The sequence below is a fragment of the Mustela putorius genome, unplaced genomic scaffold, assembly GCF_011764305.1.
Source record: "Mustela putorius furo isolate JIRA1106 unplaced genomic scaffold, ASM1176430v1.1 tig00003898_pilon_pilon_pilon, whole genome shotgun sequence".
NCBI classification, from domain to species: domain Eukaryota; kingdom Metazoa; phylum Chordata; class Mammalia; order Carnivora; family Mustelidae; genus Mustela; species Mustela putorius.
Genome location: NW_025422047.1, coordinates 25,485,605 through 25,500,675, shown reverse-complemented (window position 1 = coordinate 25,500,675; position 15,071 = coordinate 25,485,605). Strand labels below are relative to the sequence as shown.

Sequence of the window (15,071 nt, the reverse complement as noted above, 5' to 3'; positions counted from 1 at the left end):
CCCTTCTAGGCAGCCCTGTTAGATATTCCTATCATCTGCTACATCAGAACCTCTGAAGAATTCTGACTTACACTCAAGATGATGTCTCTGACACCTGCAAAGTTCTGAAGGAGCTTCCAAATCAAAGAAAGGTTACATGATGCCTGGTATTATTTTAGCATTAGCTTATATTACACAGCAATTATTTAAAATTCAGTAGTCCATATTTGGGCTCAATGATAGCTTTATCAGTCTTATTGTTTCCTTACCTAGAACATCCCATTCTCCCAATAGGCTTGTTGTACAACCAAAACCAAAATGGGGACAGTGGGTTCTTGAGATCTAATCAGCTGGGAGGAAAGATCTCAGTGACCATATCCCTGATAGAAGATCCCAAGTGTGTTTCAACACAACCCAAACATTTCTTATCATAACATCCTCTTGAAGACCAAATATTCCAAACCCTTAGTTTTTTGTAGGATTTAGAGTGATTTTTCATTTAGCTAGCCCTCCACTTGCTTACTGTCTTCTATATGCATTTGTCCAACTCGGATTGGCTGTTGAGTACCAGCAGGGGTATCCTAATTCTGCCTCCTAGACTGTCCTTTAGGGACTTGGAAACGGAAGGTAGTGCAGTTCTTTCTGGCCAGGCTTGGGACTCCTGGCTTCTTGGGGTAAGTTCCACTGGCGATTTTAAAGAACTCTTCTGCTGCATGGAGAGCAATGAGACGGTTCACAACAAAGAGGTATCTCTCCGAGAGCTCCCAGCTTGGAAAAATACTGGTTTCTTCAGCCAGTTTTAACAATATCTCCCGAGCCTTCCTTGTGTTTTTAGAATCACTAATGGTGCTGAGTTTCGTCATGGACAACAAAGAGTCAGCTTCCTTTTGAAAACCTAAATCCTCTAAGATGCGTTTCCATCTATTTCTCACTTCCCTCCGGATCTGCTGCAGGGTGTAGATATCGTAGTTGAGTTTTTGCCACTCCTCTGAATCTTTGGCCTGCTGATTTCGAACGACTATCAGATTGTACAAGATTCTGTCGTCATCTGCCTCTGTGTGGGACAGGGGCATGCTCTACAAATTCTTGTCATCGTCTCTCACCAGAGTTGCTCCAAATGAAGAATATGGATTGCTATCACTGACCAGGGGCTTCTCCTGCGGCGCGGCGGGCTCCTCCAGGCACCTGCACGGGCAGCAGCAGCACACGGTCCTCAGCCAGTCCCGCAGCCCCATGGGGAGCGAGGTGCCCGGTGGCGCCGGCACACTGGGACACGGCCGCGGCAGCAAGCGAGCGCAGCTGGGGCGCGGCTACCAGGCCAGCGTCCAGGTATGGGGACCCCTCTTTGCCCTTCTAACAGGGATGAGGTAATATTTCTTTGTGGTTTTGATTTACCTTTTCATGATGATTCGTGATTTTGAGCACCTTTTCATGTTCATGTTGGCCATTTGTATGTTTTCTTTGAAAAAATGTCTCTTCAGATCCTTTGCCCATTTCTTAAATTGGGTTACTATTTTTTGCTCTTGCGTTGCATGAATTCATTGTATATTTTGGATATTAAAGCCCCTTATCAGATTTGTGGTTTGCAAATAGCTTCTCCCATTCCACAGGTTGCCTTCTATCTTGATGATTTCTTTTGCTGTGCAGTGAAGGAGCTTCTGGCTTATCTTTTCTTACCAGAATTTTATGTTTTCAAGTATATTCAAGTCTTTAATCCATTTTGAGTTGATCCTTGTGTGTGGCATAAGATAGTCTAATTTTTTTTTTTTTTTAAGAGTTCACTTATTGGGGCGCCTAGGTGGCTCAGATGGTTCAGTGTCTGCCCTCCGCTCAGGTCATGATCCCAGGGACCTGGGATCCAGTCATGCATCTGGCTCTCCGCTCAGCATTCACTTATTTATTTGACAGAGAGAGAGAGAGACAGAGATAGCTAGAGAGGGAACACAAGCAGGGGGAGTGGGACAGCGCTCAGCGGGGAGCCAGATGCGGGGCTTGATCCTAGGACCCTGAAATCCTGACCTGAGCTGAGGGCAGCCGCTTAACCATCTGAGCCACCCAGGCGCCCCAAAGTGGTTTAATTTTATTTCTTTACGTGTGGACATCTAATTTTCACAGCACCATTTATTGAAGGAACTGTCTTTTTTCCTGTTATATATTCTTGGTTCTTTTCTCATAAATAATCATAAATGCATGGATTTATTTCTGAACTTTCCCTTCTTTTCTGTTGATCTGTGTGTCTGTTCTTATGTCAGTACCAGCTGTTTTAGGTATTCTAACTTTGTAATATAGTTTGAAAACAGGAAGTATAATGCCTCCACCATTGCCTGTTTTTACTGAAAACTGCTCTGCTCTTCAGGGCTTTTGTGGTTCCATACAATTTCTAGGATTGCTTTTTCCTATTTCTGTGAAAAGTGTCATTGGAATTTTGTTGGGGATTTCACTGAATCTGTAGATCACTTTGGATAGTGTGTATTAACAATATAAATTCTTACAATTCATGAACATGGAAAATATTTCCATTTAGTTATATTTTCTTCCATTTCTTTCATCATTGTTTTACAGTTTTCAGCGTTTTACCTTCTGGGTTAAATTTACTGCTAAGTATTTTATTCTTTTTGATATTACTTGTAAATGCGATTATTAATTTCTTTTTCCAGTAGTTCACTGTTAGTATGTAGAAATATATAAAACTGACTTTGTATATTGATTTGGTATCTTGTACATTTACTGAAAAATTACCTTTTAAAAAAATTTATAATACTCAAAAATTTTAGCAGAGTTTTTAAGGTTTCAGTATGTAAATTGTGTTATCTGCAAACAGAAGCAGTTTAACCTCCTGCTTTCCAGTTCAGATGCTTTACTTCTTTTTCTTGCCTCAATGCTCTAAGGCTTCCTATGTTGTACTATGTTGAAAGTAATGATAGTGTGCAACTTGTTTTGTTCCTGATCCTAGAGGAAAAGCCTTTAGCTTTTCACCATGGAGAACGATATTAGCTGTGGACTCCCATATGGTCTTTATGGTGCTGAGGTAACATCTTCCATTCCTAGTTTGCTGAGAGCTGTTTTTGTTTTTTTGTTGTTCTTTTCCTTAAAAATAAGCATTTTGTAAGAAGCACGGTAGGTCACAGAAAGCATCAGAGTTCCAGAGATAAGACTGTTCTTGTAACCATCAGAAATGTAATGGAACTGTCAACAGAACATGGAATAAGGCATGGGTATTTATAATTGGTACATGTACATTTACTGCAAAATGGTGCAGTATAAATTTTTTTTATTAAAATTAAACACTTAAAAGCATTTTTTTTAATTTAAATGATCTCATCACAACAGTTATAGTGCTTCTAGGTTTCACCATGAAAACGTTATCAAAAGGAACTTTGAGACTTTGCTAGGTACATCAAAAATAGATTACAATTCATTATAATTTAATTAAAATAGCCATGTGTGTTTTTTTGTTTATCCATTTATTTTTGTTTTTATTTTTCCATTTTTAAAATTTAAATTCAATTAATTAACATACAATGTATTATTGGTTTCAGAGGTAGAGGTCAGTGATTCATCAGTCTTATATAGCACCCAGTGCTCATTACATCACATGTTCTCCTTAATGTCTGTCTAAGTTTTTTTTTTAAATCATGAAATATTATTGAATTTTGTCAAATATTTCTTCTGCATTTGTTGAAATGATCATATGACTTTAGTCTTTCATTTTGTTACTATGGTTTACCACACTTACTGAATTTCATATATTGAACCATCCTTGCTATCTTAGAAATAAATGCTACTTGATTGTGGTGTATGATCCTTTTCATGTCTTGCTAAATTTGGTTTGCTGGTATTTTCTTGAAGGTTTTTGCATTTATATTCATCAGGGATATTGGCCTATAATTTTTTTTTTTTCCTTGTAGTGTCCTTATCAGGCTTTGGTATCAGTATAATGCTGGCTTTGTATAATGATTTTGGAAGTGTTCCTTCACCTATTTTTTGGGAAGAACTTTATAAGAATTGGTACTAATTCTTTGAATGGTTAATAGAATTCATATCCTGGACTTTTTTTTTTTTTAAGAGCATTTTGATAACTGATTAAGCATCCTTATTGTATTTGGTCTTTGAGTTTCCTTTTTGTTGGGCTCATGTGTATAGCCTGGGGTAGTTCTCCTGAGCTCATTTAATAACCACTTCCTTGGGTTGCCTGGGTGGCTCAGGCAGTTAAGCATCTGCCTTCCACTCAGGAATGCAAACCTTGTTGGTTATCAAAGCTAGGTAATTTTGGAGCCTGTCCCTTGGATCGAAGCTATAAATGATAAAGTTCTAGATGTGTGAAACTGCTCCTTCTGGGGGGATACTGGCATCCTGTGTTTTTTGTTTTTGTTTTTTTAAGGGAGGGATGGGCTATGTTTTGTGTTTTTTTTGTTTTGTTCTTGTTTTTAAAGATTTATTTATTTATTTATTAGACAGAGATCACAAGTAGGCAGAGAGGCAGGCAGAGAGAGAGGGGGAAGCAGGCTCCCTGCTGAGCAGAGAGCCCAATGCGGGACTCGATCCCAGGACCCTGGGATCATGACCTGAGCCCAAGGCAGTGGCTTAACCCACTGAGCCACACAGGCGCCCCTGGCATCCTGTTTTTATTACTCAAGTGAGCCATAGGGAGAAGGCAGGGGAAGTGACTTTTGACTCTTTTGGGCTCTTGGGATGATCACAGTGAGCACCTAGATGCTTGCCAATTAGCAGCTGCACCCTTAGGCTGCAACTTTTAAAATATGCAGCCAAACCCCTTCTAGAAAATGGTTGGGAGATAGGCACTCTTACCTTCTCCCTCCATCCTCAGCCCTGGGTAGATAGCCATGGTGAGTGCTCATGCTCCCATTAATAACTGCTTTTTTGTTTGGTATAGTCCTGTGGAATCAGTAACACAAGCCCTGCTGGCTTTTATATAGAGGTGTTTTGGGGACTCATTCCTTTGCTGGGAGCCTTAAAAATTGAAATGCCTAATGTATGGTCTAAACCTTTCACCTTTTATTTTATGATGCTCTGCTGGGGGTGGGGCTTATGATGAGTGTATCTTCTTAGCCTTTCCTACCCATTTCAGTGTGGATATTTTCTCATTTGCCCTATGTGTAGGAGTTACTCAGCTGGTTTTTGAATTTCAGAGGAAATTGCTCCATGTTTAGCTGTTCATATGGTGCATCTATGGGAGGGAAAAAATTCAGGAGCTTACTTACATCACCATCTTGGTGCAGAAACTAACAAGTTTTTTTTTTCTTTTTTTAAAAAATGATTTTATTTATTTATTTGACAGAAATCACAAGTAGGCAGAGAGGCAGGTGGCGGGTGGTGGGGGGAGCAGGCTCCCCACTGAGCAGGGAGCCCGATGCATGGCTCGATCCCAGGATCCTGGGATCATGACCTGAGCCGAAGGCAGAAGCTTTAACCCACTGAGCCATCTAGGCACTCTGAAACTAACAGTTTTGATAGTGAAGTTCTCGAATGGACAATATTCCTTACCTGGCCTATTTTTCTAATATTTCTGTAGAAAACTTTCCATGAATCTAAAGGAGGAAATCAATACAACTAAAATGAAAGAAGAATTTATAACATTTTTAAATCCCAACTCTATAAGAATTTATTCTTAACTTAATGGCAATCTAAATTTTTTTTTTCCTATCCTATCTGATGTAGATGAGAAAAATTCATGGAGTATTTTTTTCTAATGGATATTTTTTCCATGATGTGTTTTTTCTAATGGATAGGAGCCCTATTCACTGTCATGATTATTTCAAGCCATATATATATATATGGTGTGTGTGTGTGTGTGTATATATATATATATATGTATATATATATATGTGTGTGTGTGTGTGTGTGTACTCGCACATGTGTGTCTATGCACACACATACTGAGACTTGGGAGTTTTAACTATTTGTTAAAAACATATAATCTGCAAAATCTTCTAGAGATAATGATAATGCTTTGTGGTCATTATTTTCAGTCCAACTAGGCATTAATTTCCTTAAATTCCCTTTACCAAACACAAAAAGACAATGAGAGATAGGAGAATAATTTAAATGTTCCTGTGGTGCTTGTAGGATGGCAGTGCTGTGCATCCTTATTTCACTGCAGACAACAATTCTGTATACCAAGAGGATAATCTTTTTTCAGGCGACTCCAGCAGATAAATTTTTATTGGTGTAAATAATTCAGCAGCTTGTTATAATGAAACCACTTCCCATTAAACATTTCCTTGCTCCATCTTAAATGCACAGAGATATTCCACTGGATACTACTAATATCTGATGCAAACTGGAGATTTCCCAGTTCGTGATGAGTTGTAGGTCTTTAAGGAACTGAATCCATTGCTAAGAGACTTGGTTAAACATTTGTCAGAAAAAGAAAAGCTAAGCAGAGCTTAAAGTAAAGGAACAAAGAAAATAATAGAGCATTGCTGGTCATTATGTTGATTGGAGAGATTTTATAGTCATGGCACATCTGAGGTTAGTTTTTAAGTTGGTCCTTCAGGGACTATGAAGGAGATTAAAATTTATATAGGGCAAGTATAATTCTCAATAAAGATTTAAGGGGCAGTAACAGTTTTCCATATTTGGTAGCTCTCTTCTTAATTTATCATAAGTAGAATGGGAAATAAGATTATACAAAGTCTCAACTTTGTTCTTATTCAGGTAGGAAAGAGAGTTCATTTATAAAATCTGGGGGAAAAAAAGTTTTTTTTTATGGTACTCTGTAGAGTTCTTCCTGATCTGGCAGCTTAATTCTATAAGTCTTTTTTCTAAGTTCTTCCAGGATAAGGAAGCCCACTTGCCTTGGGGTACTCGGAGTCTTTCCTGGTAGCATTCAGATACTGATCCTGGAGGGTCTTTGCCATACCTTCTACCTCAAACCTGTCCCCCTTCCCACACTAGGTGCCACTTTCAGCTTCTAGCAGGCAACATACTGATTCTTGGTGTACTGTATTTTTTATGTTGTTTAATATTTTTGTACTAGTCTAGTATCAAAGGGGGCTCTTAAGATGAATTTCCAAGGGGTATATTTCAGCAAATTCAAATGCATCTTATAAATATTTTATTTGACTTGTGATTTTATGTGATATCTGGCTTTACAGCTCCTGATGCTGGCTGCCTCAGCTTCCCATTAGAATACATAAGAAGAGAAAAGTGATCAATATTCCCAACCCTAATCCTGACAGTTTACCTAAGGCTAAAATCTGGGAGAAATATAAAATACATGGAGTGTAGGTGAAACCAGATTGAGAAAAGACAGACATCAGAACACCCCTCTGTTCCCTACATTCTGACTCCGTATCTTTATCAACCAGAATATTGGGCAACTGTTCTTATGCCCCCCCAGGAACCAGTTTCTGAGGCAGTCTGATGAGCAAGGCCTTCCCTGCTCAATACGGATTCTTAATTGCATTAGTTATAGGAAAAATATATTTTCACTTGTGAATTCACAGTATACTGACTAATAAAGGGAAAAGACTCACTTGTATTCTATTGTCACACTCTCCTCTGTGAGAGTGCCCCTATTACTGATTTGGTATGCCATTGTAGATTGTTTTACTATGCCTTTGCATACATATAATTATGTGTATATATACAAACATAAAAGTATGTCTTTGTGTTTATATACACACATACACAAACATTCTTTGTTGTCACAAATAAAACCACGCAGAATGTATCACTTGGAATCTCTTTGTTGTTGCATTTTTTATGAATTACATATACATGTGTCCTAGGCCATCTTTTTTGTCAATGAAAAGAACTGCACCGCAGTCTGTAATATTGATATCTTGTGGTTTTGTTAACCACTTCCTTGTTTACACAAAAACTTGAAGGTGTTCCTATTTATTTAATTATAGTGCCCAAGGCAAGCATTTGTTCGTGCGAATGAATATTTCTCTAGGAAAGATACCATTAAGCTGTGTTGTCAATCTGACTTCATGCCAGAAATGAATGGGAGTATGCATTTATCTATATTCTTGTCAAAATAAAATTTTTGATTATTTTTTTAAACCTTTGCCAATCTGAAAGCAATAATGTTTCATTTATTTTCATCAGTTTTTAGTAAAGTTAAGCATCTTGTCATTTGTATTTCCTTTTCTGCCTGTTGATATTCTCTGTCCATTCTTTTACTGGATTTTTTTTGTTTTTTGGTTTTTTTTTTTTTTTTTTTTGCTATTTACTGATTGTTTTATTAGGATATTTTTAAAGTTCTGCTAGTTATCTTTTATGCCAATCAGATAGTAATTCCCAGAAAACAATTGAACAGGGAATGGGGGTGAGGTAGGAATTGGCAGTGGCTCATTATATTTTGGAAATTTTAACTTTACAAATAAATCATCACAAGTCAGAGTTCAGAAGAACAACAGTAGTAATTGGAGCTGGGAATTGAAGTATTTTATGAGCGCGGTTTATTCAGTGTATGAGACAACCAAACATGAGTGAAAGAGAAGAAACACCAAGTAAAACATATTTGTATATGGGAAGTGGATGAGGAGCTGTATATATCCATTTCTCTTCCAGCCATTAATCTGAGTAGAAAAGTCCATTTTCACAACTTTATGAGAGTAAGGCAAAGGGCAACCCTTCTTATTTATAGATTGATAAATAGAAAAAATATGTGGGCAGGGAGCAAAACTACAACATGACAATAGGATACTGAGAAAGGCTGGAAGTTTTCATAACTAAAATAGTATTTAATGCAATTATGATATTAGGGACCACTGTTGGCTATATCATGATAGAGTTAATCTCACTCATATAAGAGGAAAAGCAGTATTTGAGTCATTCTGTGTTTTTAAATGACAATATAGAGTGCTGTGATAAAGACAATGTATAAGAAGAATTGTACTATTATGTGGTGGTGAGAAGACAAAAGTATTTTTTAATATACCTTGTATATAAAAGTAATTTGTATCTTAGATAAGTATACTCAAAAGAACCGATTTGCCTTTTGGGTCTGAAAGCTAGAACAGAAATTCTCAAAAGTTAGAGTTCTAAAAATTATCAGTTACCTTACAGTAAAGAACACAGAGATGAGGCTCATTGAAGTAGGATGGGGAGTGGATCTATGCATTTTCACCATGTTTGACAGGTAATCCTCATACTCACCAAGGTTTAAAAACCACTGAACTAAGGAAATATAGTTCTTGAAAATCATTTGAAATCTTAATGTGGCCTGACTCCTGCACTCTAAAGTTTCCATCCATATTATTTAACCCATGAAGCTTACACAGAGATGAGTATTCTACACACTTTTGGGGATCTTTGGGTTTTGTAAAAATAGCGAACATTTGTGTACGCGATCCCCTTGCCTGTAGTAAATCATGTACTTAAGAAAAAAAATTTCTGGCTAGATGTCCATCTTGTGTCTTTCGGGAAAGACACTATTCCCATTTATTACGTGAATGCTGTAGTAAACTGACATTAACAGGTACTAAAACAGAGCATCAGTTAAAATAGTGAATGTTGTAGCTTACAGTCTTTTAAATATTGGTTTGCATAAGAATCACTGGGGAGACCGTTAAAAGTGCAAACTTCAAGATTCCATTGCCATAATTATCATTTGGTAATCTAGATGGGGCTTTCTAGAAACTATATGTAAAAAAAAAAAAAAAATCTATACATGTTGTTCTGTGGAAGCTCCTATGAATTGGGAGCTTCACAAGCCAGAGTTTCAGAAACTCTGTAACAGCAATTCATTAGTAAAGGTGTGCACCCAGTGATAACATTAAAAAACGTAATGTCAGTGACTTGTTGTAAAAGTACAAGTACTTTTGAAAACTGAATTAGGAATTCCAAACACCAATTCAAGGGAGGTTTTGCCTTCTGTTTGTTCTGTTTTTTCATATATGTAACAAAATACCAAGAAGGAAAAGAAAGTATTAAAACACAGCTTTAGAATATCAAATATATTTTTTAACAGAAGCTCTAGATCTATATTGTCCAATATGGTAGTCAAAAGCTGCATGTAACTTTTTCAATTTGCATTAGATTATACTGAATGGACTTAAAAATTCAGTGATGAGTAGAAATAGTCACATTTTAAGTACCCAGTGCCACATAGGACGAGGAGTCATTTTACCGGAGTACTTCCATTATCACACCAACCTCTGCTGGATGGAACTACAGAAATACGATAATTAAATCTGAATTAGTAATAAAATATTTCTAAATGAAAGAAAGATTGGGTGTTTCAAGTTAAAGGACTCTTACTGATAGGTCTGATTACTTTAGCAAGATCTACTGTAAAACACAGGCAGGGTAATTTTTTAAATTAGCATTGTTTCTTTTAAAAGTGAATATTAAGAACATAAAAAGACTCATTTATCATTAATAAATATAGGAGATTAGCTTTTTGACTGTAGTATTATTCATTTTATAATTGTGGAGTAATGAAACTGAAAGCAACGAACCACAATAGAATTCATCCTATTACATTATTTTATAGTTTTCTGTCTATCATAAATTTGCTTTTCCCATCACAGCAGACTAGGATCAATTTTAAGAAAACTTTTATTAAGTAGATGCCATAGAGAAAAGTATATAACTCAAAGTGTAAAAATCTAAGATTTTTCACAAAAAGAATATATCTCTGCATTAGCACGTGGATCAAGAAACCCAAGCATCCACAGAGATTTTTCGCATGCTATCTCTATACCCACATCCACCTCATCACTTCATCTGTTTCCATTACTGTGATTTTATTTCAAGAATGTTACATAAATGCAATCATATAATCTTTTGGGATTGGCTTTTATTACCAAGCATTATTCTGGGGATACATCCAAGTTGTTGCCCTTATGAATAGCTCACTCTTTTTCATTGCTAAGTAGGATTCATGATACGGATGTGACACCATTGAACATTAACCCGCTAAGGGACATTGTAATTGTTTTGCAGTTTTGGCTATTACAAATAAATTGTTTTGGCTGTTACAATCAGGGGAAGAGAAGAAAGGAGCTTATCAGCAACCTGGAAATTACTCTCACTTAGGTTTTAGTTATTACCACCTGAAAAAGTGTCACCACGAATGTCACTTTTAACATAATTAGCTTATGATTTATTGTAAATGTAGTCATAGTTTTCTTTTGTTTAATATTGAAATATTTTATGATTTTATTTTTTTCAACATGCTAAGTGTATTCTTTAATGCCCATCCAAACTTTCCCGTCTGCCACCCGCTCTGTAACCATGCTTTGTTATTAGAGAATATCTCTCCCTGCCTGCCACCGCCACCCCGTGCTTGTTGTTACTTAAATTCCACATATGAAGGAGATCATATGGTATTTGTCTTTCTCGGACAGACTTATTTCATTAAGCATTATATTCTAGTTTTCTCCATGTTGTTGCAAATGGAAAGATTTCATTCTTTTTATGGCTGAATAATATTCCACTGTATGTATATGATACCTCCAGCTTTCTTTTCCTCTGTTTTGTTTGTTTGTTTTTTGTTGTTGTTTAAGATTGCTTTGGCTCTTTGAGGTCTTTTGTGGATCCATACAAATTTTAGGATTGCTTTTTCTAATTCTATGAAAAATGTTGGTATTTTAGTAAAGATTGCATTAAATTTGTAGATTGCTTTAGGTAACATAGACATTTTAACAATATTCTTCCAACCCATGGATGTGGAATATCTTTCTAGTTCTTTGTGTCATCTTGAATTTCTTTCTTCATAGTACACATCTTTCACCTCTTTGGTTACATTTATTCTTAGATATTTTATTGTTTTTGGTACAATTGTAAATGGGATTGTTTTATTAATATCACTTCTTCATTATTAGTGTATAGGAGTGCAACAGATTTCTGTACATTGATTTTTTAAAATAAAGATATTATTTATTTATTTGCCAAAGAGAGGGTGAGAGAGAGAGCATAAGCACAGGGAGGAGCACCCAGAGCAAGAAGCCTGATGCGGGGCTCTATCCCAGGACTGGGATCATGACCTGAGCCAAACGCAGACGTTTAACCCATTGAGCCACCCAGGTGTCCCAGTGTACATTGATTTTTGTATTATATCAAAGTATGTTCCCTTTGGACATACTTTGCAGAGGTTGTTTTTTTTTTTTTTTTTATCATAGATGGATGTACTTTGTCAAATACTTTTTTTTTTTTTTGCCTCTATTGAAATGAACATATGGTTAAGATGTGACTTAGTCTTAAGATGTGACTTACCAGTTCAAATGTTTTACATATATTAAACTACTCTTGCATCCCAGGAACAAATCCCACTTTATCATGGTATATGTTTTTTAAATATATTTTTGGATTTGGTTTGCCAATATTTTGTTGAGAAATTTTGTATCTAAATTCATAAGAGATACTGGCCTGTAGTTCTCTTTTTTTGTGGTACCTTTACCCAGTTTGGGTATCAGAATGATACCAGCCTCATAGAATGACTTTGGAAGTTTTCCTTCCTCTTGTATTTTTTGAAATAATTTAAGAAGAACAGTTACTAACTCTTTTTTCAAGGTTTGAAAGAATTTGCCTGTGAAGCTGTCTGGTCCTGGACTTTTGTTTTAGGGGGGTTTTTTGATAACTGTTTTAATTTAAGTGCTGGTGATAGGTCTGTTCAGATTTTCTGTTCTCCCTGCTTTAGTTTTAGTAGGTTATTTATGTTTCTAGGAATTTATCCATTTCTTCTGAATTGTATAGTTTGTCAGCATAAAGGTTTTCATAATACTCTGTGACAGTAGTTTGTATTTCTGTGGTGTTGGTAGTTATTTATCCTCTTTGATTGGTTAATTTTGTTTATTTGGGTTCCCTCTCTCTCTCTTAATGAGAGAGAGAATGGACCATTGTGGTTTCATTTTCATTTGTTTTCATGTAATCATTGATTTCTCCTTTGATTTCTTGGTTTACCCAGAATATTGTACTTTCAAGATTCCTTCATGACACTGTTAATAGTCGTAGTTTATACATTCTCATCAATTTATAATATTCTGTTATATGAATATGTCATTATTCATCCATTCTTCTCTTAGCAGACATGATCCTGTTGTGAACATTCTGGGTCATGTCTTATGCTGAGTGTGAAATATCTAGGTCATAGGGCATGTATAAGTTTAATTTTAGATGTTTATTATTATTTTTACAATGTTTAATTTCCCACAGGCAGATAGTTAAAATTGCTCCACATTCTTCCCAGCATTTAATATTATCTTTGCTACTCATGATCAGTCTTGCTACAGGATAAAAATTATATTAATTTTACTAATTGTATTAATATTTTCAAAAAACAAATTTTATGTTAATTTTCTCTATTTTTATTTTCTACATTATTAATCTCTAGTTTTATGTATTTCTAATAAAATCATTTTAAATTATAAATTTATATCTAAATTCTTTTCTAAAGCCCACAACTTTATTTTTAAGTTTTTATTTAAGTTCCAGTTAGTTAACATACAGCGTAATAGTAGTTTTAAGTGTAGAATATAATGATTCATCACTTAGATACAACACCCAGTGCTCATCACCTATTTCATACATCCTCCTACCTATGTCCCTTTTGGTAACCATCAATTTGTTCTCCATAGTTAAGTCTGTTTCTTGATTTGCCTCACTCTCTTCTTCCCCTATGATCATTTCCTTCATTTCTTAAATTTCACATATGAGTGAAATCATATGACATTTGTCTTTCTCTAAATTACTTTGTAAACACACAACTTTTGATATGATGTCACTTATTCCATCAATTGATACATTTTCTTTTTTAAAAATTTTTAAATTATTTATTTTTAAAATTTTAAAAATTTATTTATTTCTTTTCAGTGTAACAGAATTCATTGTTTATGTACCACACCCAGTGCTCCATGCAATACGTGACCTCCGTAATACCCACCTTTGGGCTCTCCCAACCTCCTACCCTCCGCCCCTTCAAAACCCTCAAATTGTTTTTCAGAGTCCATAGTCTCTCATAGTTCATCTCCCCTTTCAATTTCCCTCAACTCCCTTCTCCTCTCCATCTCCCCATGTCCTCCATGTTATTTATTATGCTCCACAAATAAGTGAAACCATATGATAATTGACTTTCTCTGCTTGACTTATTTCACTCAGCATAATTTCTTCCAGTCCTGCCCATGTTGATACAGAAGTTGGGTATTCATCTTTTCTGGTGGAGGCATAATACTCCATAGTGTATATGGACCACATCTGCCTTATCCATTCGTCCGTTGAAGGGCATCTTGGTTCTTTCCACAGTTTGGTGACCGTGGCCATTGCTGCTATAAACATTGGGGTACAGATGGCCCTTCTTTTCACTACATCTGTGTCTTTGGGGTAAATGCGCAGTAGTGCAATGGCAGGGTCATAGGGAAGCTCTATTTTTAATTTCTTAAGGAATCTCCACACAGTTCTCCAAAGAGGCTGCACCAACTTGCATTCCCACCAAGAGTGGAAGAGGGTTCCCCTTTCTCCACATCCTCTCCAACACACATTGTTTCCTGTCTTGCTAATTTTGGCCATTCTAACTGGTGTAAGGTGGTATCTTCATATGGTTTTAATTCGAATCTCGCTGATGGCTAGTGATGATGAACATTTTTTCATGTGTCTGATAGCCATTTATATGTCTTCATTGGAGAAGTGTCTGTTTGTATCTTTTGCCCATTTTTTGACATGATTATCTGTCTTGTGTGTGTTGAGTTTGAGAAGTTCTTTATAGATCCTGGATATCAACCTTTTGTCTGTACTGTCATTTGTGAATATCTTCTCCCATTCTGTGGGTTGCCTCTTTGTTTTGTTGCCTGTTTCCTTTGCTGTGCAGAAGCTCTTGATCTTGATGAAGTCCCAAAAGTTCATTTTCGCTTTTGTTTCCTTTGCCTTTGGAGACATATCTTGAAAGAAGTTGCTGTGGTTGATATCAAAGAGGTTACTGCCTATGTTCTCCTCTAGGATTCTGATGGATTCCTGTCTCACGTTGAGGTCTTTTATCCATTTCAAGTTTATCTTTGTGTATGGTGTAAGAGAATGGTCGAGTTTCATTCTTCTACATATAGCTGTCCAATTTTCCTAGCACCATTTATTGAACAGACTGTCTTTTTTTGTTTTGTATATTTTTTCCTGCTTTGTCGAACATT

At 36.0% G+C, this 15,071-nt stretch overlaps 1 pseudogene; it reads right to left on the bottom strand.

Annotated features, from left to right (window-relative positions):
- Positions 1–585: 585 nt before the first annotated feature.
- LOC101690935 lies at positions 586–1,214 on the bottom strand (annotated as a pseudogene).
- Between the last annotated feature and the right edge of the window lie 13,857 nt (positions 1,215–15,071).